The 24,845-nt window shown below is 38.9% G+C and overlaps 1 protein-coding gene and 1 pseudogene across 2 annotated transcripts in view; both read right to left on the bottom strand.

The window, feature by feature from the left end:
• The window catches only part of LOC145512258 (olfactory receptor 1165-like), a 28,680-nt gene extending 26,483 nt beyond the window's left edge, over positions 1–2,197 (bottom strand). Inside the window, 1 exon segment of the mRNA XM_081505870.1 lies at positions 2,076–2,197. The gene's annotated coding sequence lies outside the window, so the exon portion shown is untranslated.
• LOC145512257 (olfactory receptor 1165-like) lies at positions 1,672–2,697 on the bottom strand (annotated as a pseudogene). The gene has a single exon (XR_014058435.1). The product of XR_014058435.1 is annotated as an olfactory receptor 1165-like (transcript).
• Between the last annotated feature and the right edge of the window lie 22,148 nt (positions 2,698–24,845).

Below are 24,845 nucleotides of genomic sequence, written 5' to 3'. Positions count from 1 at the left end.
TGACCGAGCATGCACAGACTTCCATTACTTTAATAGATAAGACTTTACTTAGATTTTCTATTTTTATTGTATAAGATTGAATGTTATGTTTTTTCATGGAATGTGTTTATTTCACTAAGATTTGTAATTTCTTAACATAGATTTTTCACAACATATTCTTATTTACCATACCTGTAGAATTTTACCAATGCCCATTTTCCCCCCCTGATTAGTAAAAGAAAGAGGTAAAGTTTGGATTATTTTTAACTCAATATATAACATGCCTCTGTTGTCTCTCTCTTCTCTCAGAAACAGAATCAATCATAGTAAAGATAATGTGAAATAAATCAAATGGCAAAGTCACATCAATAGAAACAATGGTGGGATTTCCCTGGTGCCCCAGGGGTTAAGATTCTTTGCTTCCACTGCAGGGAGCACGGGCTTGATCCCTGGCTGGGAAGCTAAGATCTCACATGCTGCACAGCACAGCCAAAAATAAAAATAAAAGTCAATAAATTAAAACAATGGTAAAATAAGAACCAGCTAATATGATCTTATCATAATTTCAGAAATGTGTAATGATTATGAGGGAGCATAGATGAATGAAGCAGAGAGGGCATGGCTACAGCCAAGAAGGGTTTAACGTGCAAAGCTAAAGAACAGGTGATGTAAATTTTAGAGCCCCTAAGAGTCTCAGGGTTTAAAAGAATGAACAAAGTAAATAATGAAGTCTGTATGAAAATGAAACTGTCAAGGATAAGCAAGATCCACTTATAGGGAAGAAAAGATATCAGAAGTTGCTCTAATGGATATTGAGATTGACTTCAAAGTTATCATAAAGAATATGTGGTAATGGCAGGTACTTCAAAGGAATGTAAGAAAGACATTAAACTGAATGAGGTCGATTCATGATTAGGTCCAGTTATTCAGAAGCATCTCTGTTAATCTCATTATAATTTTTTCATACTTCATTATTGACAAAGAACATTTCTTCTTCTTTGGATTTTGAGGGCAAACCTGGGACATGAAGGATTACATATCAGAAGAAGAGAAAATATAGCAGTTCTTAACTTCAGCTTTATCACTGAATAATCACTATACCTCCCTAGAAATATATTTAACTTTTTCTCAGTATTCAGTATCATCTTAAACACCTTTTATTGAACTATATTATACTGGCATTAAAAAAATGAGTGATGCATACAGAGATTAACTATTATTTTCAGGATCTTCTTGCTTAAAATCAGGTAATACTTTTTATAATGCAAACTCAAAAGTCATCATTTTACCTGGAGTAAAATAAAATTTTGAGAAAAGCTAAAAGTTGCATTTTATAGAACTGAATCAAAAGAGTTACTTATGAGAACCTGAGTGCAAATTTAACCCTAACCCTAACACTAACCCTAACCTTAACCCTGACACTAAACACGATTATCATCTGTGTTTGCAGCAGTGCTATTCATCACAACATAAACTGTAGCATAAGGAATGAGTCTCTAACAATATATCCCTTTTCATCACTCTGACTTCCATAATATATTATTTCTATATTAATTCAGAAATAATTGTAGCTCATCCTGACCATCAAAAAATATGTAAAATGCAACATACAATTTATTTGAAACATAATCATATATTTACTTAAAGGTAAACTAGCATCAGAAATATATATGAAAATTATTAGGCATAATAGGAACACAAGCATATTTATTTGGCTTATACAGAGGTTGACTTTAATTCAAGTGGTTTTTCCGTTCCATTGGACTTCTGAATTATATTGAGGGAGAAAGCAGTTTCATAGTTATCAAACTCCTGACTGTCTCTTTCACATCTTTATTCCTAAGGCTATAGATAAGGGGGTTCAGCATAGGAATCATGACAGTAAAAATCACAGTGGCTACTTCGACCAGGAGCCATGAGCTTTTGGAGTTGGGTACACAATAAAGGAATAGGACAGTCCCATGGAAAATGGTGATGGCGCTCAGGTGGGAGGCACAGGTGGCGAGGGCTTTTCGGAGTCCACCAGCTGAAGGCATCTTGATGATTGTGACAACTATGCAAATATCGGAGGTGAGGATAATCAGGAGGCTACACACCTTATTGAGTGTAGAAATGATGAAACATGTCAGTTGACTGAAATGGGTGTCAGAACAGGAAGCAGAGATGATGGCAGAATACTCACAGCCAACGTGATGTATGACATTAGAACTGCAGGAGGACAGCTCCAAAAGAGAACGTGTGATTGTCAAGGAACACATTCCACCCCACGTGTAGGTTCCAGTGACCAGGAAGCTGCAGAGTTTAGGAGACATAGCAACTGTGTAGAGCAGGGAATTGCAAACAGACAAAAACCAGTCATAGGCCATCACTGCTGGCATGGACATCTCCGTAATCACAAGTGCACAGCCAAACAAAACTATGCCGTGCATTCTTTGAAAGAGATAACTCTGTCTTCCACAACCAAAATACCTGAGTTTGGGTGTAAATACACTGGAAGAACAAATATCCCAAAAGGATAGATGACTGAGGAAAAAGTACCCAGATGTGTGGAGTCTGGACTGGTCCTTGTGACCACAGTTATGCCAAGGTCCCCACCAGAGTGACTATGTGAATGATCAAGAATGCCAGGAAAAGGGGTGCCTGGAGGCGCAGGTGTTCTGAGAAGCCCAAGAGCATGAACATGGTCACAGAGCTCTGACTTCCTTCATTCAGTACCATGGCTCTTGATTTAAAAGATAAAAATAAAGAAGAATTAAAATTGAGCAGTGTAACATGAGAAGGTGGAGTGAAAGAAACTGAAGATAGCCCAAAGTAAGCTAGTGAAGGCAGTGTGATCAGTGTGTACACAGAAATGTTCTGAACTGTCAGGTTGAAGTCTTTGCTTGACAACTTAAGTAAATTTGATTATGGGAAGTTAGCTTTATCCTTTAGAACTTAGTTTCCTTACCTGGAAAACAAGAGAGAATAGTATTTATCAATAGTAGTATTATATATAAATGATTCCTAAATAAATATGATGCATTAAATATCCCCAAGATAGAATATAATTATATGAGAACACAGGCTACATAGAAGGAAATCAGAAAAAAACAACTAAACAAATCATTGATTGGATTATGGCAGTCATTAGATAACAGTACAATTGGCCTGGGAAAGATTAAACAATTTTAATACATGAAGAAAAATATAATAGTAAATTTCTCTGGGGTTAAACATATAACTGCACATGCACTATGGTCCTGGGACTAATAAAAGTAGAATTTAGCCTGTATATTGCTTTTTCAGTTCATGTAGGTTTCCTCTGCCAAAAATCTTCTGGATTCCATATCCCTCAGATCATAGTGAAAGGATGAATCTAGGTTAAATCAACTCACCAAATGCCAGATATCCTTGGTGTATTTTTATGATGGATTCCTTGCTAACACTAATATGCTGCATACACATTTTGTATCAAAATTGAAAATTTTGTTTAAATGTTTCCAGTCCTTTAATCAGAAAGTTGATGATTCCTGCAAAATATAGTTAATAAAGATAGCAAGAGATATCATCTGTTATTTTTGCAATAGTCAAGAAGTTGCAGAAGGAGAATGAACACATCCTTGAGTAATAGGCAGACCTAGAAATTATACTACATGATGGTGTTTTAATTTGTTTTATATCTAACCACCTAACCCTGGGAATCAAACCCTGAAGAATTCCTACAGAGTTTATTGTCATGAGCTATAGACAGAATAATGGAGAAGGAAATGGCAACCGACTCCAGTACTCTTGCCTGGAGAATCCCATGGACAGAGGAGCCTGGCAGGCTACAATACATGGGGTCGCTAAGAGTCGGACACAACTGAACTACTAACACACACACACATAGAACAACTAAAGGAAAATTCCTCCTCTGTAATCTACAGTATGATTGCTTTTGTCATTGACCTATTGCTGATGTTTTTAAAAATAATTCACCTCCGCACAGAGGCTGTGTTCGTGAGTGCTAAGTCGCTTCAGCTGTGTTGGGCTCTTTGTGAACCCATGGACTGTAGCCCATCAGGCTCCTCTGTCCATGGGGTTCTCCAGGCAAGAATACTGGAGCAGGTTGCCGTGCCCTCCTCCAGGGGATCTTCCTGACTCAGGAATTGAACTCTTGTCTCTTTATGTCTCCTGCATTGGCAGAAGGGTTCTTTACCACTAGTGCCACCTGGGAAGACAATACAGAGGCTATACTTCTTAAAATCATGAAAAATTACATTAGTATATTTTCCAATGAACCTAAGCCAACTTATGGCTGATACAATATGCTTTTTAGTCTTATATATCTCTACATATATTGATATGGAAACACAGTTAACATTACACTATACAAAACACACAATATTATACTATACATATTTTTGCATTTAGCCAGTTAGGCTTATTATTTGTCATGCCTTGAATATGAGTGCCATCAGCTATGGGTTGGTAGAGTGTAGATTGATTAGGTGTCATGATCCTGGTATGGACAGCAAGGAGATCCAACCAGCCCATCCTAAAGGAAATCAGTCCTGAATATTCATTGGAAGGACTGATGCTAAAGCTGAAGCTCCAATAATTTGGCCACCTGATGCAAATAACTGACTCATTGGAAAAGACCCTGATGTTGGGAAAGATTGAAGGCGGGAGGAGAAGGGGACGACAGAGGATGAGTTGGTTGGATGGCATCACCGACTCAATGGGCATAAGTTTGAGTAAGCTCCAGGAGTTGGTGATGGACAGGGAAGCCTGGCATTCTGCAGTCCATGGGGTCACAAAGAGGCAAAAACGATTGAGCAACTGAACTGACTGACTGACTGATGATCCTGCTGATAGATCCAGTTATATTTCTGTACTACAGTCATAGAGGTCATAGCACTAATGTTTTTAATTCATCCATGTGATCCCTGCACCTACTCCTTTATGTCACATATCAAGAAAGAAAGAAGGCCGTATAAAATATTGACCCACTAAGATGATACTACATAGTTTCTTTGGAGGAGGAAATTGCAACCACTCCAGTATTCTTGCCTGGAAAATTCCATGGACAGAGGAGCCTGATGGGCTACAGTCTAGGGGGTCTCAAAAAGTCAGACACAACTGAACATACACACACATTCACACGCACACACACACACATACATAGTTTCCTGTGTAGAAAATGATATACACATATGTAGGGACATTGGAAAACAAAGATTACACAAATTATTCAAAGTGATTGACAATTCTGGTGCAGCTAATTTTGGAAGATTTAGCTAAATGGGTAACCTACAACTCAGCAGCTAATTGAGGTTCCCATTTACAAGTGTAAGCTATTTTAAATATGTGATGGCTAAGAAATAAAGAAAATATCTGCTTACTTGTTTGAGCATCTATTGCCAACCACAAGAGTGCAGTTGGCCTGATATTTCAACTGAAGGTTGTCAGGGATTGAATCACCAAATATGCTGGTAAATCCAACCAAAGGAGCATTTTAAAAGAGAATCACTTGTACACTCCTGGCTGATTCATGTGAATGTATGGCAAAAACCACTACAATAGTGTAAAATAATTAGCCTCCAATTAAAATAAATTAATTAATTTACAAAAAAGAGAGAATCCTTTGAAATAGAAGGTTTTTGTTTTTGACTTTGTTGCTATTTTACAGATTTCTTAGTATGCTTTTTATTAGTAAGTCAAATATAAATGATAAAAATAGCTGAAGTCCATGTAGACCAAAGATAATTAGTGCAACAGGTTTATTAATTCTATAAAGTATTACTCTGTAAATTTAAATTCCTTTCTTCCAAATGTTGTTCAGAATTCCATGCTAGTTTTAGTTAAAGCAAGCACTGTGTATATGATACTAACTTGTTTCTTTTTTAAAAAGCATTTATTTATTTATATTTGACTCATGGGCTCCAGAACACAGGCTTGGTAGTCATGGTGCACAGGCTTAGTTGCTGCGTGACATGTGGGATCTTCCCAGACTGGGGATCGAAACAGTGTTTTTATCCTCCAATATTAAGTTTAATTAAAGCTTTAAGACCTTAATTTGATAAACTTTGACAGTGCTTCTAGATAGAGAAGCCCAGATTGTGCATATTCCCACAGAGAGTTTGAGGATTGCATTATGTAAATATATTTAAAAAATGGATATTTTAATTATTTGTGATATGGCATCTTTTCTGTTAAAAAACAGAGATTTCAAATTCAGGTTTAAAGATTTGTGAAAGAGGTAAGTGCCAATACTCATTTAAATTGTAGATGACTAAATGGTTTTATTTTCAGAATTTGTTATTTTTTATTTTATTTTATTTTTTTTTTAGAATTTGTTATTTTTTAAACAACTACAACAAGTACAGTGAGAAAGAAAAACAAAAGAAAAATTAGAAGAAAGACAAGTTAAACTAAGGAAAATACTCATCAGGAGAAATGTTGAGGTTCAAGAGTCTAGGCTAGAGAGATATTAAAATAAATTGTTAATGGACCCAGAGAGATTGTTGAAAAAAGTTTTTCAAAGGAAGAAGTATTTCATTTGTATGATACAAAATCAGACTGTATCCTAACAGACACCAACAGGCAATTGGGGGAAAATATCAAAATAGACTGGAATGCCAACAATATTGCAGAATGCCACAGATCATGTGATAAAGAAAATTATTTTATAATGTTGAGGACTATATAGTCTCTGACACACAGTTTTCCTACTGAGAAATTTAGGGAACTTTCCTAGTGGCTTAATTAAAAGTGAGATTCTTTTAGGGCAACCATAAGATATTTCAACTTCTTTCAAAGTAATTTTGCCAAAGTGTTGATGCCCAAAATTTTGTAGCTTCCTACTGTAAGCTCCCCAGGACAATCAAAAGAACCCATACCTCATTTTCTCCCATTTCCTGTGGTCAGCACAACTTTCATGACAGACATCCAATTTTTCAAGACATTTGGTTCAGTGAACACTATATTACAGTCATCCACAAAGGATAATTTATAAACGATAATATTGCTACAGATCATTGATTATTGGAATCCAATTTTCTATTCATTTGATGCTTGGCCTGTGTTTAAGGCTAGATATTGTTGAAATACCCATCTTTGAAAGTCTTCCTCAAAATTACCACTATTAGCTTGAATTTCTTTGGGAAAACATAAACCTCACTAGAGGGTTATAATAGGAAATTATTTTTTTAAAGTATTGAAGAATTGATTAAAAATAAGAAGAAAAATGAATCAAGATATTGCACAGTAATGATCACACTGTAAGAGTATCATCTTTAAGACTGGAGGATGCTATGATAGTAGAATATGGAAGAATGGAGACAGGTATCACAGATCAAGAAACTATTTTTTATAAACTTGAATCATTATATATTTTTAAACTTTTTACATTTTTTGATTCTGAATTTCCCTTATGTAAGGGCTATTCTTTGCAGCCAAAGATGGAGAAGCTCTATACAGTCAGCAAAAACAAGACCGGGAGCAGACTGTGGCTCAGATCATGAACTGCTTATTGCCAAATTCAGACTTAAATTGAAGAAAGTAGGGAAAACCACTAGTCCATTCAGGTATGACCTAGATCAAATCCTTTATGAGTATACAGTAGAAGTGACAAATAGCTTTAAGGGACTAGAACTGATAGACAGAGTGCCTGATGAACTATGGACAGAGGTTCATGACATTGTACAGGAGACAGGGATCAAGACCATCACCATGGAAAAGAAACACAAGAAAGCAAAATGGCTGTCTGAGGAGGCCTTACAGATAGCTGGGAAGAGAAGAGAAGCAAAAAGCAAAGGAGAAAAGGAAAGATATTCCCATCTGAATGCAGAGTTCCAAAGAATAGCAAGGAGAGATAAGAAAGCCTTCCTCAACGATCAATGCAAAGAAATAGAGGAAAACAACAGATTGGGAAAGATTAGAGATCTCTTCAAGAAAATTAGAGATACCAAGGGAACATTTCATGCAAACATGGGCTCCATAAAGGACAGAAATGGTATGGACCAAACACAAGCAGAAGATATTAAGAAGAGGTGGCAAGAATACACAGAAGAACTGCACAAAAAAGATCTTCACGACCCAGATAATCACAATGGTGTGATCACTCACCTAGAGACAGACATCCTGGAATGTGAAGTCAAGTGGGCCTTAGAAAGCATCACTATGAACAAAGCTAGTGGAGGTGATGGAATTCCAGTTGAGCTATTTCAAATTCTGACAGATGATGCTGTGAAAGTGCTGCACTCAATATGCCAGCAAATCTGGAAAACTCAGCAGTGGCCGCAGGACTGGAAAAGGTCAGTTTTCATTCCAATCCCAAAGAAAGGCAATGCCAAAGAATGCTCAAACTACCGCACAATTGCTCTCCTCTCACACGCTAGCAAAGTAATGCTCAAAATTCTCCAAGCCAGGCTTCAGCAATACGTGAACCGTGAACTTCCAGATGTTCAAGCTGGTTTTAGAAAAGACAGAGGAAACAGAGATCAAATTGCCAACCTCCACTGGATCATCGAAAAAGCAAGAGAGTTCCAGAAAAACATCTATTTCTGCTTTATTGCCTATGCCAAAGCCTTTGACTGTGTGGATCACAACAAAGTGTGGAAAATTCTTCAAGAGATGGGAATACCAGATCATCTGACCTGTCTCTTGGGAAATCTGTATGCAGGTCAGGAAGCAACAGTTAGAACTGGACATGGAACAACAGACTGGTTCCAAATAGGAAAAGGAGTACGTCAAGGCTGTATATTGTCACCCTGCTTATTTAACTTATATGCAGAGTACATCATGAGAAATACTAGGCTGGAAGAAACACAAGCTGGAATCAAGATTGCTGGGAGAAATATCAATAACCTCAGATATGCAGATGACACCACCCTTATGGCAGAAAGGGAAGAAGAACTAAAGAGCCTCTTGATGAAAGTGAAAGAGGAGAGTGAAAAAGTTGGCTTAAAGCTCAACGTTCAGAAAACTAAGATCATGGCATCTGGTCCCATCACTTCGTGGGAAATAGATGGGGAAACAGTGGAAACAATGTCAGATTTTATTTTGTGGGTCTCCAAAATCACGGCTGATGGTGATTGCAGCCATAAAATTAAAAGAGGCTTACTCCTTGGAAGGAAGGTTATGGCCAACCTAGATAGCATATTTAAAAGCAGAGACATTCCTTTGCCAACAAAGGTCCGTCTAGCCAAGGCTATGGTTTTTCCAGTGGTCGTGTATGGATGTGAGAGTTGGATGGTGAAGAAAGCTGAGTGCCAAAGAATTGATGCTTTTGAACTGTGGTGTTGGGGAAGACTCTTGAGGAGTCTTCAACCAATCCATCCTAAAGGAGATCAGTCCTGGGTGTTCATTGGAAGGACTAATGTTGAAGCTGAAACTCCAATACTTTGGCTACCTCATGCGAAGAGTTGACTCATTGGAAAAGACCCTAGTGCTGGGAAGGATTGGGGGCAGGAGTATAAGGGGACGACAGAGGATGAGATGGCTTGATGGCATCACTGACTCCATGGACATGGATTTGGGTAAACTCTGGGAGTTGGTGATGGACAGGGAGGCATGGAGTGCTGCGATTCATGGGGTCGCAAAGAGTCGGACACGACTGAGCAACTGAACTGAACTGAACTGATACACTATATATAATATAATATAATATAATATATAGTATATATATTATATGGAGAAAGCAATGGCACCCCACTCCAGTACTCTTGCCTGGAAAATTCCATGGACGAAGGAGCCTGGTAGGCTACAGTCCATGGGGTCGCGAAGAGTTGGACACGACTCAGCGACTTCACTTTCTTTTCCCTTTCCTGCACTGGAGAAGGAAATGGCAACCCACTCCACTATTCTTGCCTGGAGAATCCCGGGGACGGCGGAGCCTGGTGAGCTGCTGTCTATGGGGTCTCACAGAGTCGGATCCGACTGAAGCGACTTAGCAGTAGCAGCATATATATTATATATAATAATATATAATATATTGTTATATATTATATATTGTAAAATATATTCAGACATGTCAAAGAGAAAAGGAGACCAAAAAGCTGAACCCTAACATCAAACTGTCAAATATATATGCAACCAAAACTCTAAGGAGGTTAACCTAGAGAATATTATTTAGCTATTTCCTTGAGACCACAAATGGCGCAATTAAATGAAATAATGCCTTTGTAATACTTTGGTTGCATATGCATTTTTTTCCAAAGTTTGGGGAACAATTTCATCATGTACTCGGGTGCACTGATCTTTTAAACATGTTAAACTAGACACTATATTTTTGTCTTTAAATACTTGCAAAATGCAGAAATATAGAAAAGGAAAATCAGCTATTGAGTAACAATCCATAGATTCTTAATTTTTGTTGAATTTCTGGTTATCCCTCTGTATCTGTGGGCTTTCCTCATAGCTCAGTTGGTGAAGCTCCGCCTGCAATGCAGGAGACCCTGGTTCGATTCCTGGTTCGGGAAGATCCCCTGGAGAAGGGATAGGCTACCCATTCCAGTATTCTTGGGCTTCCCTTGTGGCTCAGCTGGTAAATAACCCACCTGCAATGTGGGAGACTGGGTTCAATCCTTGGGTTGGGAAGATCCTCTGGAGAAGGGAAAGGCTACCCACTCCAGTATTCTCGCCTGGAGAATTCCATGGACTGTAGAGTCCTTGGGATCACAAAGAGTCGGACACAACTGAGTGACTTTCACTTTCTCTGTATCTGAGGGACATATTGATATGTTTGGATGTAAAACTTATACAATAGAATCATATGATAGTGTTTTTTATCCTTTCTTTAACATTGTATTGTGTTTCATTTTCTATAAAAACCATTGATTTTCTTAAGATAATACAACTCGCATTATTATTACAAATATGAGCACAATTCTTTTTTATTCTTACATTTATTATTGAAATTGCAAAAAGGCTGGTACTCTATTTTTCAATTTGTAGTCTAGGTTTATAGTATATTTATTATTTAGGAAGCTGTCATATCTTAACATATAAACATCTCAACTCCAGTGACTTAATTTAATAGAACAGGGAGCAGCAATTTTTTTTCTGAAAAAAGTTGTACGGTAAATACTTTAACCTTTGTGGGCCACGCAGCCTCAATTCCAGCTATGCACTTCTGCATCTTGCAGTCTGGATTCACCCGTAGGCAATACATAAACCAATAGGCATGGCTCTGTTTCAAAAAAAAATTGTTTATAAAAAACAGTAGGCCAGATTTGTTTTGCAGATCACACCTTGTCAACCTATGCAATAGAATGCATTTCTTGACTGTTCAAAGTCTAAAATTATTTCCAGAGCAGTAGGCAGATGTCCTCTGAGTGGCAAGGCAGACTTAAGCTTGTTCTCAATTATGGCTTATGATAAAGTGATTGTGTGTGCACGTGTTAATTCACTTTAGTAGTGTCTGACTCTGTGAGAGGATATGAACTGAAGCCCGCAAGGCTCCTCTGTCCATGGGATTCTCCAGGCAGAATTCTGGAGTTGGTTGCAATGCTCCCCTCCAGGGGATCTTCCCAGCCCAGGGATCAAACCTGTCTCTCTTGCATTGGCAGTTGGGTTGTTTACCACGAGCGCCAGCTGGGAAGTTCAACAATGTGATTATTATGGTATAATTATAATGTAGTGAGAGAAAGAATAACTTGCTTTAAAAAATACTGCACTTTTCTGCATTGCTACTGTTCATAATATTTTTGTGTTTTGCTTATTTATTTTTTGTTAAGGTTTTGTCAAGCCATAGTACTCTTCACATGTCTAGATACTTGAATAATGATCAAGATATTTCCTTATCAATAAAATCACAATTGGACTTTGAAGTTTGAGTCGAACTATAGTGTTAAGATTAAGTGAAAGGATAAGAAACAAAAACCAAAGACATTTTAAGCAGAGAAGACAGCCTGAGCCAAGGTAGGTAAGAGTTTGAATGTTCTTTTTTTTCAACGAGAAGTAGAGTTAATGCAGGGCAAACTTTGGGAGATGGTGAGGAACAGAGAAGCCTGGCATGCGGCAGTCCATGGGGTGCCAAGAGTCTTACATGACTGCGAGATTGAACAACAACAAAAAGTATGATATAAGATCAGAGTACTAGAGGATCTGAATTGTGTAAAGAATGCAATTAGTATTAGTACTGATTGCTGAATCGAGTTGTAACAGAGTTTCATGCCCACAGGACAAGTATGTAGTAATGAAGAGGTTGTGGTTGTAAAACGGTGTCGATGATGGGAATGAAATTGATTCAGTTTCAATATTATAATCATGGTATTCATTGTGGTTGCATTAGTAGTTGATGTAAACAGAAAGAAGTAAATCCCATTTTCATTTTAGTTCAGAAACAAACATTATATTCTTGACAGCATCTCACTGCAGATGAGTCAATGATTCCCAGAAACTAGCAATAATTATATAGGCACCTGCAATGTGAAGTAATAAACAGTGAGGTGTAATATGGGAGCTAGAACATCTGATAAACTAATCCGGGGCCTGAAGATATCTGGAACACAGAAGGAAAATAAAAGGAGACTCTTACCAGTGTCTTCAAATATTTCAAGGTTAAACTATGAAAGAAACACTGGTCTCTTTTATGTGTCTTCAGGAGAGAAATTTAATGTTAAATGAATTAATGTTTAAAAGCCACAGGAAACTAATTTCAGAACAAGAATAACAAAAGAATTCTCTTTTCTCCAAAGTATCCAAAAACAGAATAGTGTGAATGACTCAGAGGCTCTGGTTGCCTAGTTTCACTAAAAGTATACAAGAAGGAGCTCTAGAGACACAAACTTTAATGTATATCAAAGGAAGGGGGAGACTCTTCAGGGAGAATTCAGACAAGATATAAAACTTCACAGTCTTTCTCTACATTTTCCATACTCTGTGACTGGTCCTCACCTTGGCCTAGAGCTTTCACTAAGATCACTTTATGCTTGGTGTTCTCAAAGTACTGTTTCAAAATTATCTGTATATTTATACATCTCTAACAGGTTGATTTAACTTTTCCATCCAATAAAATATCTATAACTATAATTAAACAGTGCATTCTAACCACCTTAACAGGTAAGGATTCAGTTCAATGCAAGTTTTATCAACCCTTCTCTATAACTGAGGAGGGGCTTCCCAGGTGGCTCAGATGGTAAAGAATCCTGCTACAACGCAGGAGACCCAGGTTCAATCCCTGGGTTGGGAAGATCCCCTGGAGGAGGAAATGGCAACTCACTCCAGTATTTTTGCCTGGAGAATTCTATGGACAGGGAAGCCTGGCAGACTATACAGTACAGGGAGTAGCAAAGAGTCAAACATGACTGAGTGACTGAGCACATCATATAACTGAGATCATTCCTGCAAGAGTATGCAGGTAAAGCGTATCTTAAAAAAAATAAGAAATTCAATTCAAAATAGCCTAAATTCAGTACCACGTGTAAATACATAGTTTTAGATAGATCCCTGGTGGCTCAGATGGTGAAGATTTAACCTGCAATGCAGGAGACCTGGCTTCTATCCCTAGATTGGAATGATCCCCTGGGGAAGGGAATGGCTACTCACTGCAGTATTCTTGCCTGGAAAATTACATGAATGGAGGAACCTGGTGGGCTACAGTCCATGGGGTCACGAAGAGTCAGACATGGCAGAGCAACTAACACTTGCACTTTTTTCCCCACAGGTATTTATGTGTAGATACTTCTGCGAATGGCAAGTATGAAGTGTAGCCCATCACTAGCACCCTGGTGTCTAGGGTTACTCAATGTACTCACAGGCAATTTTATTTATCTTTCTTTGATCTAGTCTGGGCCTCCAGTCTGACACATATTCAGAAAAGATTAAAGAATTAAAGTAAATATGATAATCTCAGCCCAGTATTATTTCTTTTTACACAAGAGATTATTTTTCCCCCTCAAATTTATATACCAGTTTAAAAACTAGTTTGACATAATGGGAAGGAAATGTTGGTGTTATTTCCCCCCAACATTCCCAGTTTGACCCTACATTGTCTATTTGTATTCCCATTCTCAGCAAAACTGCATAGTAATTGGCAGAATTTTTTCATAGGATCGAAGAGTATAAAGTGCTAATCGCTCAGTCGTGGTTGACTCTTTGCAACCCTGTGGACTGTAGCTCGCTAGGCTTCTCTGCCCATGGAATTCTCCCGGCAAGAATACTGGAGTGGGTTCTCAGTCCCTTCTCCAGGGTATCTTCCCGATGCAGGAATCGAACCCAGAATCTCTCACATTCTAGACGGATCAAGTAGCATAAAATCCCTCTGCAAATTAGTAGCAAAGAGTATGAATTTGTCTTTCCTTAACAAGTGATGCAAATAGCATATCCACTAGATGGCAGAGTGACACAGTAATTTAACTCAAGGCACACATAATGGGCATTGATTGCGTTAGAGAAAGTAGCAGAAACTGATAGAAAGCAAGATGTTCATGTTTAAATATTACTTTGAAAATATTTTATTCTGTGAAGGAAAAATGTGACCTGTCATGTCGACCGACAGAGGATGCTGAGGCCACCAAGCCATCAGCGCGGCTCCTGCTCCCCCGCCTCCCGCTCAGACCCTGGATCGAAACAGAGCTGGACCCTGAGGGAACACAGGATAGAAAAGAACAGGATCCTGGCCCTAAGTAGTTAAGGTGCAGCTCAAAGGGATGATTTCAAGGAGCCCAGACTGTTGCCTCTTCCCATACACAGAAAAGCCCTAAATTCGTTAACGCTATCTGGTTTTCTTTAATTTCCGGTAATCTTCTGGTGGTCTGACTACCTGGTTTTTGTTGCAAAATGCATATGTATTCTGACTCCTCCCTTGCCTTTTCAGAGCAGTTTCTCTGAACTAACTGAGACGTTGTCTTCCAGGTTTGTGTTGTGTGTAGTCTCTCAGTCGTGTCCAACTCTTGTGACCCCATGGACTGCAGCCCACTAGGCTCCTCTGTCTGTGGGATTCTCCAGGCAGGAATATTGGAGTGGGTAGACATTTCCTCCTCCAAGGGATCTTCCTGACCTAGGGATCGAACCAGGTCTCCTGCATTAAAGTGAATTCTTTACTCTCTGAGCCACCAGGGAAGCCCCTTTTTTTTCTAGGTTTAAGTGCATAGAATAAAAAATAATAATAATAATCCTCAACTTTTAGGTTGTGCTCTATTTTTGTCAGTTGGTAATTTCACCTCTCTTTCGGGAATAAGGAAACAAATGTTCAAAGATGGTAATTTACTTGATCATATTCAAGCATCAACTCACCTTTGATTTTTATCTTTGTTGTTATAATTTTAGATTTTGAATTAGGAGTGATGTGTTGGCTCTTGGGAACTTACGTAATCACATAGTTTGGGTAATGAAGTGTTAACACTTCATTTCAATTTTATAAGTAAATACACAAGAATTTGTTTAATAATATGTCCAGCTATTAATATAAATATTAAAATCCTTACATAAAAATACTATTAATATATTACAAAAACAAGAATGCATAATGAAGTTATAACGGTCATTAACATATATATATATAATTCAATGACAAAGCAAAAATATTCATAAGCCAAAAACTGTAGGAGATGAGAGGAGAAATAAACAGACTCTAAATTCATTATATCATTTCAGTTCAGTTCAGTCGCTCAGTCGTGTCCGACTCTTTGCGACCCCATGAATTGCAGCACGCCAGGCCTCTCTGTCCATCACCAACTCCCAGAGTCTACCCAAACCCATGTCCATCAAGTCAGTGATGCCATCCAACCATCTCATCCTCTGTCGTCCCCTGATCCTCCTGCCCCCAATCCTTCCCAGCACTAGGGTCTTTTCCAATGAGTCAACTCTTCGCATGAGGTGGCCAAAGTATTGGAGTTTCAGCTTCAACATCAGTCCTTCCAATGAACACCCAGGATTGATCTCCTTTAGGATGGATTGATTGGATCTCCTTGCAGTCCAAGGGACTCTCAAGAGTCTTCTCCAACACCACAGCTCAAAAGCAACAATTCTGCGGCGCTCAGCTTTCTTCACCGTCCAACTCTCACATCCATACATGACCACTGGAAAAACCATAGCCTTGTCTAGACGAACTTTTGTTGGCAAAGTAATGTCTCTGCTTTTAAATATGCTATCTAGGTTGGCCATAACCTTCCTTCCAAGGAGTAAGCATCTTTTAATTTCAAGGCTGCAATCACCATCAGCAGTGATTTTGGAGCCCCCAAAAATAGTCTGACACTGTTTCCACCGTTTCCCCATCTATTTGCCATGAAGTGATGGGACCAGAGGAGAAGGCAATGGCACCCCACTCCAGTACTCTTGCCTGGAAAACCTCATGGATGGAGAAGCCTGGTAGGCTGCAGCCCATGGGGTCGCTAAGAGTCGGACACGACTGAACAACCTCACTTTCACGCATTGGAGAAGGAAATGGCAACCCACTCCAGTATTCTTGCCTCGAGAATCCCAGGGACGGTGGAGCCTGATGGGCTGCTGTCTGTGGGGTCGCACAGAGTCGGCCACGACTGAAGTGACTTAGCAGCAGCAGATGGGGCCAGATGCCATGATCTTAGTTTTCTGAACGTTGAGCTTTAAGCAAACTTTTTCACTCTCCTCTTTCACTTTCATCAAGAGGCTCTTTAGTTCTTCCCTTTCTGCCATAAGGGTGGTGTCATCCGCATATCTGAGGTTATTGATATTTCTCCCGGCAATCTTGATTCCAGCTTGTGTTTCTTCCAGCCCAGCGTTTCTCATGATGTACTCTGCATATAAGTTAAATAAGCAGGGTGACAATATACAGCCTTGACGGACTCCTTTTCCTATTTGGAACCAGTCTGTTGTTCCATGTCCAGTTCTAACTGTTGCTTCCTGACCTGCATACAGGTTTCTCAAGAGACAGGTCAGATGGTCTGGTATTCCCATCTCTTTCAGAATTGTCCACAGTTTATTGTGATCCACACAGTCAAAGGCTTTGGCATGGTCAATAAAGCAGAAATAGATGTTTTTCTGGAACTCTCTTGCTTTTTCGATGATCCAGCGGATGTTGGCAATTTGATCTCTGTTTCCTCTGTCTTTTCTAAAACAGCTTGAACATCTGGAAGTTCACAGTTCACGTATTGCTGAAGCCTGGCTTGGAGAATTTTGAGCATTACTTTACTAGCATGTGAGATGAGTGCTATTGTGTGGTAGTTTGAGCATTCTTTGGCATTGCCTTTCTTTGAGATTGGAACGAAAACTGACCTTTTCCAGTCCTGTGGCCACTGCTGAGTTTTCCAGATTTGCTGGCATATTGAGTGCAGCACTTTCACAGCATCATCTTTCAGGATTTGAAATAGCTCAACTGGAATTCCATCACCTCCACTAGCTTTGTTCATAGTGATGTTTTCTAAGGCCCATTTGACTTCACATTCCACGATGTCTGTCTCTAGGTGAGTGATCACACCATCATGATTATCTGGGTTGTGAAGATCTTTTTTGAACAGGTATTCTGTGTATTCTTGCCACCTCTTCTTAATATCTTCTGCTTCTGTTAGGTCCATACCATTTCTGTCCTTTATTGAGCCTATCTTTGCATGAAATGTCCCTTTGGTATCTCTAATTTTCTTGAAGACCTTCTAGAAGTAACTTTGTACAAGACCTTCTAGAACTAACACCCCAAAAAGATGTCCTTTTCATTATAGGGGACGGAATGCAAAAGTAGGAAGTCAAGAAACACCTGGTGTAACAGGAAAATTTGGCCTTGGAGTACAGAATGAAGCAGGGCAAAGGCTAATAGAGTTTTGCCAAGAGAACGCATTCATCATAGCAAACACCCTCTTCCAGCAACACAAGAGAAGACTCTACACGTGGATATCACCAGATGGTCAACATCGAAATCAGGTTGATTATATTCTTTGCAGCCAAAGATGGAGAATCTCTATACAGTCAGCAAAAACAAGACCAGGAGCAGACTGTGGCTCAGATCATGAACTGCTTATTGCCACATTCAGACTTAAATTGAAGAAAGTAGGGAAAACCACTAGTCCATTCAGGTATGACCTAGATCAAATCCCTTATGAGTATACAGTAGAAGTGACAAATAGATTTAAGGGACTAGATCTGATAGACAGAGTGCCTCATGAACTATGGACAGAGGTTCGTGACATTGTACAGGAGACAGGGATCAAGACCATCCCCATGGAAAAGAAATGCAAAAAAGCAAAGTGGCTGTCTGAGGAGGCCTTACAGATAGCTGGGAAAAGAAAAGAAGCGAAAAGCAAAGGAGAAAAGGAAAGATATTCCCATCTGAATGCAGAGTTCCAAAGAATAGCAAGGAGAGATAAGAAAGCCTTCCTCAGCGATCAATGCAAAGAAATAGAGGAAAACAACAGATTGGGAAAGACTAGCAATCTCTTCAAGAAATTCAATATATGATATAATATATATTTATATGTGATTATGTTGCTGCTATAATCCCAAATAACACAATTAAACATATATCACAGAAATTTACTAATAAGGAATACAGTTTTTTCCAGTTTTTCCTAGCAATTTTAAAAATTGGCTATATTTTAACCCATAAGTAAAACACAACAATTTTATCAATAATAAAGTTATCATTTATTGGTTACTAGCAAATACAAGAGTAAATAGGACAGTTCATTTAAAACTGTAAAATCATGCCCTTAAAAATTACAAAGGAGTAATATAGACTATCATATCAGAAACTACTATATGAGATATAATTTAGGTTAAAAACAAAATAAATTATATGGTATTGCATACTGATAACAACAAAATTGAAATAGATAAAGCATTCTTCTGGAAAGGTCTAGAAAAGGGCCTTAAGATACTGTTAGGACCTAAAATTTAATCTTCCCACCCATCCTTCCAAAAACTTTTCAGACCAGGGAAATCAAATAAATAACCCATACTTTTTGCATCACTGTGAGAAAGATAACCCCATAAAGTGAAAATTGCCTGTAAATAAATAAATACTTATGAGAAGAGCAAAGACCTCTGGGTCTCAAATTACCATAATTCTAAGTGTGTAGAGTGAAGAATCTGAAGACACAGTTTAGAAAAGAGAAAAGGAAAGTGGAGATCTTATTAGTGGGACAAAGCAGGTAAAATCAATAATAAAGTTGTACTCACATAACCAGTAATTGAAAGCAGGTCAAAATCGGATAGGAAACAGCACTGGCTGCAAGAAAAAGGTTAGGAATTGTGTAGGATTTGACGTGAAAACTTCAGGGAAATTTCTTTCTAAGACAAAGGAAGAAAGGAAAAGGATGACAATAGAGTTATAAATGTTAAGAGAAGCAAGATGAGTAAATTGTGTTAAGGGTTTTCCAGAAACAAGATAAAAGAAGCATACACACAAAAAATGATAATCAAAATCTCTCAACAACCATGCATTTTACATATAGAGAGATTTATATATAGATTTAGGTATATGCTGATGATGAAGCTGAAACTCTAGTACTCTGGCCACGTGGTGTGAAGAGCTGACTCATTGGAAAAGACCTTGATGCTGGGAAAGATTGAAAGCAAAAGAAGAAGAGAGTGTCTGAGGAGGAGACGGCTAGATAGTATCACTGACTCACCAGACATGAATTTGAGCAAATTCTGAGGGAGAGTGAAGAACAGGGAAACCTGGCATGCTGCAGTCCATGGGGTCTCAAAGAGTCAGACATGACTTAGCAACTGAACAACAACAAAATAGATACATTCATGCATATTGTGTACGTATGTGTGAGTATATGTATGTGTGTATGTGTATTCACATACACTTCATTTCACTACACCACAGACGAAAACAGCACTAAACTAGAATTCTTGTAAGCCACACAAACCCAAGCTTACTCCACTAAGTTATCAAAAAAAGAAAAGAAAAGAAAATCTGTATCTATATAGTGCTACTATAAAGGGGAGGGGGGAAGGCATAAAATCTGTCAAAACATTTCAAACAATGACTACTTCCCTGTAATAACATCACATGTACACAAAGACACACTCAGAGAGAACAGAAGAAAATGATAATACTCTGACTTGAATTAAATCTCCTTAAATAATTATATGGAAATATTAAAAGTATGTCATAAATATAAAATAAAACATGAAGAGAAAAAAGAGATTATGCCAAACAAGAGTTGGTTGGACTCAAGAAAGTGGAAAATCACTTTAGTGTTCTTGCCTTGAGATCTCCATGAACAGTACGAAAAGGCAAAAAGATATGGCACTGAAAGATCAACTCCTCAGGTCAGTTGGTGCCCGATATGCTACTGGAGATCAGTGGAGAAATAACTCCAGAAAGAAAGAAGCTTCTGCTGCTGCTGCTAAGTCGCTTCAGTCGTGTCCGACTCTGTGCGACCCCATAGATGGCAGCCCACCAGGCGCCCCTGTCCCTGGGATTCTCCAGGCAAGAATGCTGGAGTGGGTTGCCATTTCCTTCTCCAATACATGAAGGTGAAAGTGAAAGTGAAGTCATTCAGTCGTGTCCAACTCTTAGCGACCCCATGGACTGCAGCTTACCAGGCTCCTCTGTCCATGGGATTTACCAGGCAAGAGTACTAGAGTGGGTTGAAAAGAATGAAGAGACAGAGCCAAAGCAAAAACAACACCCAGTTGTGGATGTGACTGGTGATGGAAGTAAAGTCCAATGCTGTAAAGAGCAATATTGCACAGGAACCTGGAATGTTAGGTCCATGAATCAAGGTAAATCGGAAGTGGTCAAACAGGAGATGGCAAGAATGAACATCAACATTTTAGGAATCAGTGAACTAAAATGGACTGGAATGGGCAAATTAATTTCAATTGACCATTATATCTACCACTATGGACAGTAATCCCTTAGAAGAAATGGAGTAGCCCTCATAGTCAACAAAAGAGTACAGAATGCAGTACTTGGATGCAATCTCAAAAATGACAGAATGATTTCTGTTTGTTTCCAAGGTAAACCATTCAATATCATAGTAATCCAAGTCTATGCCCCAACAAGTAATGCTGAAGAAGCTGAAGTTGAACGGTTCTATGCAGGCCTACAATACCTTCTAGAACAATCAACCCCAAAATATGTACTTTTCATCATAGAAGACTGGAATGCAAAAGTAGGAGGTCAAGAGATACCGGGGGTAACAGGCAAATTTGGCCTTGGAGTAAAAATGAAGCAGGGCGAAGGCTAACACAATTTGGCCAAGAGAACACACTGGTCATAGCAAACACCCTCTTCCAACAACACAAGAGAAGACACTACACATGGACATCACCAGATGGTCGACACCAAAATCAGACTGATTATATTCTTTGCAGCCAAACATGGAGAAGGTCTATACAGTCAGCAAAAACAAGACCGGGAGCTGACTATGGCTCAGATCATGAACTCCTTATTGCCAAATTCAGACTTAAGTTGGAGAAAGTAGGGAAAAACACTAGGTCACTCAGGTATGACCTAAATCAAATCCCTTATGATTATACAGTGGAAGTGGGAAATAGATTCAAGGGATTAGATCTAATTGACAGAGTGCCTGATGAACTATGGATGCAGATTCATAACATTGTATAGGAGGCAGTCATCAAGGCCGTCCCCAAGAACAAGAAATGCAATAAAGAAAAATGGTTGTCTGACAAGGCCTTACAAATAGCTGAGAAAAGAAGGGAAGCAAAAGTCGAAGGAGAAAAGGAAAGCAATGCCCAGTTGAATGCAGAGTTCCAAAGAATAGCAAGGAGAGATAAGAAAGCCTTCCTCAGTGATCAGTGCAAAGAAATAGAGGAAAACAATAGAATGGGAAAGACTAGAGATCTCTTCAAGAAAATTAGAGATACCAAAGGAACATTTCATGCAAAGATGGGCACAATAAAGGACAGAAATAGTATGGACCTAACAGAAGCAGACACTATTAAGAAGAGGTGGCAACAATACATAGAAGGACTATTTAAAAAAGATATTCATGACAAAGATAATCACGATGGTGTGATCACTCACCTAGAGCCAGACATCCTGGAATGTGAAGTCAGGTGGGCCTTAGGAAGCATCACTATGAACAAAGCTAGTGGAGGAGGTGCAATTTCAGTCGAGCTATTTCAAATCCTAAAAGATGATGCTATGAAAGTGCTGCATTCAATACGCCAGCAAATTTGGAAATCTCAGCAAGATTGGAAAAAGTCAGTTTTCTTTCCAATCGTAAAGAAAGGCAATGCCAAAGAATGTTCAAACTACCATACAATTGCACTCATCTCACACACTAGCAAAGTAATGCTCAAAATTCTTGACACCAGGCTTCAACAGTACGTATACCATGAACTTCCAGATGTTCAAGCTGGATTTAGAAAAGGCAAAGGAACCAGAAGTCAAATTCCCAACATCTGTTGGATCATAGAAAAGGCAAGAGAGTTCCAGAAAAACATCTACTTCTGCTTTATTGTCTATGCCAAAGCCTTTGACTGTGTAGATCACAAAAACCTGAGGAAAGTTTTTCAAGAGATGGGAATACCAGACCATGTTATCTGCTTCCTGAGAAATCCGTATGCAGGTCAAGAGGCAACAATCAGAATCACAGTCAGAACAACAGACTGGTTCCAAATTGGAAAAGGAGTAGTCAAGGCTGTATATTGTCACCCTGCTTATTTAACTTGTATGCAGAATACATCATGGGAAACGCTGGGCTGGATGAAGCCCAAGCTGGAATCAAGATTGCCAGGAGAAATATCAGTAACCTCAGATATGCAGATGAAACCACCCTTATGGCAGAAAGTGAAGAGGAGCTAAAGAGCCTCTTGATGAAAGCGAAAGAGGAGAGTTAAAAAGCTGGCTTAAGACTCAACATTGAAAAGACTAGGATCATGGCATCCAGTCCCATCACTTCATGGCAAATAGATGGGGAAATAATGGAAACAGTGAGACACTTTTATTATTTTGGGCTCCCAAATCACTGCAGATGATGACTGCAGCCATGAAATTAAAAAATGCCTGCTCTTTGGAAGAAAAACTATGAACACACTTGACAGCATATTAAAAATAAGAGATTAGTTTGCTGACAATTGTCCATCTAGTCAAATCTGTGGTTTTTCCATTAGTCATGTAGGGATGTGAGAGTTGGACTATAAAGAAAACTGAGCACCAAAGAATTGATGCTTTTATACTGTGGTGTTGGATAAGACCTTTGAGAGCCCCTTGGACTGCAAAGAGATCCAACCAGTCGATCCTAAAGGAAATCAGTCCTGGATGTTCATTGGAAGGACTGATGTTGAAGCTGAAACTCCAATACTTTGGCCACCTGATGCAAAGAGCTGACTCATTTGAAAAGACCCTGATGCTGGGAAAGATTGAGGGCAGGAGGAGAAGGGGACGACAGAGGATGAGATGGTTGGATGGCATCACCAACTGAATGGACATGGGTTTGCACAGAGTCCGGGAGTTGATGGACAGGGAAGCCTGGAGTGCTGCAGTCCATGGGGTCGCAAAGAGTTGAACATGACTGAGTGTCTGAACTGTGCTGAACTGAAGATTAAATTGCAAGGTAGAAAAAAGGGATAGGGGACTTCCTTGGTGGTCCAGTGGTTAAGAATCCACCTTGCAATGCAGAGGACACGGGTTCAATCCCTAACTGGGGACTAACATCCCACATGTGGAAGAGCAACTGAGATCCCACACTGCAATGAAGAGCTGAGGCAGTGCAATGAGAGATCCCTGTGCCACAGCTAAGATTCTATACAGCCAAATGATCTAATTAATTTTTTTTTTTTTTATTTTTTATTTTTTATTTTTTTTTTAATAAATTTATTTATTTTAGTTGGGGGCTAATTACTTTACAATATTGTAATAGTTTTTGCCATACATTGACAAGAATCAGCCATGGGTTTACATGTGTTCCCCTTCCCGAACCCCCCACCCACCTCCCTCCCCCTCTCATCCTTCTGGATCATCCCATTGCCCCGGCCCTGAGCCCTTGTCACATGCATCGAACATGGAATGGTGCTCTGTTTCACATATGACAATACACATGTCTCAATGCCATTCTCCCAGAACGTCCCACCCTCACCTTCTCCCTCAGAGTCCATAAAATTGTTCCATGCATCTGTGTCTCTTATTCTGTCTCGCATATAGGGTTATCGTTACCATCTTTCAGATTCCATATATATGCATTAGTATACTGTATTGTTGTTTTTCTTTCTGGCTTACTTCACTCTGTATAATGGGCTCCAGTTTCATCCATCTCAGTAGAACCGGTTCAAATGTATATTTTTTAATGGCTGAGTAATATTCCATTGTGTATATGTACCACAGCTTCCTTATCCATTCATCTGCTGATGGACATCTAGGTTGCTTCCATGTCCTGGCTATTGTAAACAGTGCTGCGATGAACATTGGGGTACACGCGTCTCTTTCAATTCTGGTTTCCTCGGTGTATATGCCCAGCAGTGGGGTTGCTGGGTCATATGGCAGTTCTATTCCCAGTTTTTTAAGGAATCTCCACACTGTTCTCCATAGTGGCTGTACTAGTTTGCATTCCCACCAACAGTGTAAGAGGGTTCCCTTTTCTCCACACCCTCTCCAGCATTTATTGCTTGTAGACTTTTGGATAGCAGCCATTCTGACTGGTGTGAAATGATACCTCATTGTGGTTTTGATTTGCATTTCTCTAATAATGAGTGATGTTGAGCATCTTTTCATGTGTTTGTTAGCCATCTGTATGTCTTCTTTGGAGAAATGTCTGTTTAGTTCTTTGGCCCATTTTTTGATTGGGTCGTTTATTTTTCGGGAATTCAGCTGCAGAAGTTGCTTGTATATTTTTGAGATTAATTGTTTGTCTGTTGCTTCATTTGCTATTATTTTCTCCCATTCTGAAGGCTGTCTTTTCACCTTGTTTATAGTTTCCTTTGTTGTGCAAAAGCTTTTAATTTTAATTAGGTCCCATTTGTTTATTTTTGCTTTTATTTCCAATATTCTGGGAGGTGGGTCATGGAGG

This window comes from Giraffa tippelskirchi, chromosome 7 (assembly GCF_054371585.1).
Source record: "Giraffa tippelskirchi isolate mGirTip1 chromosome 7, T2T-mGirTip1v1.2.pri, whole genome shotgun sequence".
NCBI lineage: Eukaryota > Metazoa > Chordata > Mammalia > Artiodactyla > Giraffidae > Giraffa > Giraffa tippelskirchi.
Note: the sequence above shows the minus strand (reverse complement) of the source record. Positions and strands in the feature narration are given on the sequence as shown.